We start from the raw sequence: 1,953 nt of genomic DNA, 5'->3' as shown, positions 1-1,953 counted from the left end.
GGGTGGGTGTCCCGAAGGGCTGCGGCGAAGGGCTCCGGAGCTACGGCCGTGGGAATATCAAGGGGTGGTACCCCGTATCTCGGCCGGGCTTAGGGTTAGAGAGGCGCGGGTTGGCTCGTTGGATAGGTCCGCTCCGGTAGAGCAACCGACCCAAGGGACGAGTCGATCCGACCCAAGGCGCCCGAGCTACGGGCGTTTAAAGGTCAGGCGGTGGTGCCCCGTATCTCGGCCGGGCTTGGGGTTAGAGAGACGCGGGTTGGCTCGTTGGAAAGGTCCCCTCCGGTGGAGCAACCGACCCAAAGGGCGAAGTCCTGGGACTTTGTGCGCCGGAGCTACGGGCGTTTAAAGGTCAGGCGGTGGTGCCCCGTATCTCGGCCGGGCTTAGGGTTAGAGAGACGAGGGTTGGCTCGTTGGAAAGGGCCGCTCCGGTAGAGCAACCGACCCAAAGGGCGAGTCGATCCGAGCAAAGGCGTCCGAGCTGCGGCCGTGGGAAAATCCGCGGAGGGACCGCCGTATCTCGGCCGGGCTTGGGGTTAGGGAGAAGCGGGTAGGCTCGTTCGAAAGGTCCCCTCGGGTGGAGCAACCGACCCAAAGGGCGAGTCGATCCGAGCAAAGGCGCCCGAGTTACGGCCGTTTAAAGGTCAGGCGGTGGTACCCCGTATCTCGGCCGGGCTTAGGGTTAGAGAGACGAGGGTTGGCTCGTTGGAAAGGTCCGCTCGGGTGGAGCAACAGACCCAAAGGGCGAGTCGATCCGAGCAAAGGCGCCCGAGCTGCGGCCGTTGGAAAATCCGGGGAGGGACCGCCGTATCTCGGCCGGGCTTAGGGTTAGAGAGAAGCGGGTTGGCTCGTTGGATAGGGCCGCTCCGGTAGAGCAACCGACCCGAAGGGCGAGTCGATCCGAGCAAAGGCGCCCGAGCTGCGGCCGTGGGAAAATCCGCGGAGGGACCGCCGTATCTCGGCCGGGCTTAGGGTTAGAGAGAAGCGGGTTGGCTCGTTGGATAGGGCCGCTCCGGTAGAGCAACCGACCCAAAGGGCGAGTCGATCCGAGCAAAGGCGCCCGTGCTGCGGCCGTGGGAAAATCCGCGGAGGGACCGCCGTATCTCGGCCGGGCTTAGGGTTAGAGAGACGAGGGTTGGCTCGTTGGATAGGGCCGCTCCGGTAGGGCAACCGACCCAAAGGGCGAGTCGATCCGAGCAAAGGCGCCCGTGCTGCGGCCGTGGGAAAATCCGGGGAGGGACCGCCGTATCTCGGCCGGGCTTAGGGTTAGAGAGACGAGGGTTGGCTCGTTGGATAGGGCCGCTCCGGTAGAGCAACCGACCCAAAGGGCGAGTCGATCCGAGCAAAGGCGCCCGTGCTGCGGCCGTGGGAAAATCCGGGGAGGGACCGCCGTATCTCGGCCGGGCTTAGGGTTAGAGAGACGAGGGTTGGCTCGTTGGATAGGGCCGCTCCGGTAGAGCAACCGACCCAAAGGGCGAGTCGATCCGAGCAAAGGCGCCCGTGCTGCGGCCGTGGGAAAATCCGGGGAGGGACCGCCGTATCTCGGCCGGGCTTAGGGTTAGAGAGACGAGGGTTGGCTCGTTGGATAGGGCCGCTCCGGTAGAGCAACCGACCCAAAGGGCGAGTCGATCCGAGCAAAGGCGCCCGTGCTGCGGCCGTGGGAAAATCCGGGGAGGGACCGCCGTATCTCGGCCGGGGAAAGGGTTAGAGAGACGAGGGTTGGCTCGTTGGATAGGGCCGCTCCGGTAGAGCAACCGACCCAAAGGGCGAGTCGATCCGAGCAAAGGCGCCCGTGCTGCGGCCGTGGGAAAATCCGGGGAGGGACCGCCGTATCTCGGCCGGGGAAAGGGCTAGAGGCTCGCGGGTAGGCTCGTTCGAAAGCTCCCCTCCGGCATAGCGACCGACCCGAAGGGCGAAGGCCCCGGACCCGAGGCGCCCGAGAAACGGCCGTGGGAA

The sequence above is a fragment of the Paramisgurnus dabryanus genome, unplaced genomic scaffold (assembly GCF_030506205.2).
Source record: "Paramisgurnus dabryanus unplaced genomic scaffold, PD_genome_1.1 h2tg000058c_1_52842__unordered_in_group15, whole genome shotgun sequence".
NCBI lineage: Eukaryota > Metazoa > Chordata > Actinopteri > Cypriniformes > Cobitidae > Paramisgurnus > Paramisgurnus dabryanus.
Note: the sequence above shows the minus strand (reverse complement) of the source record.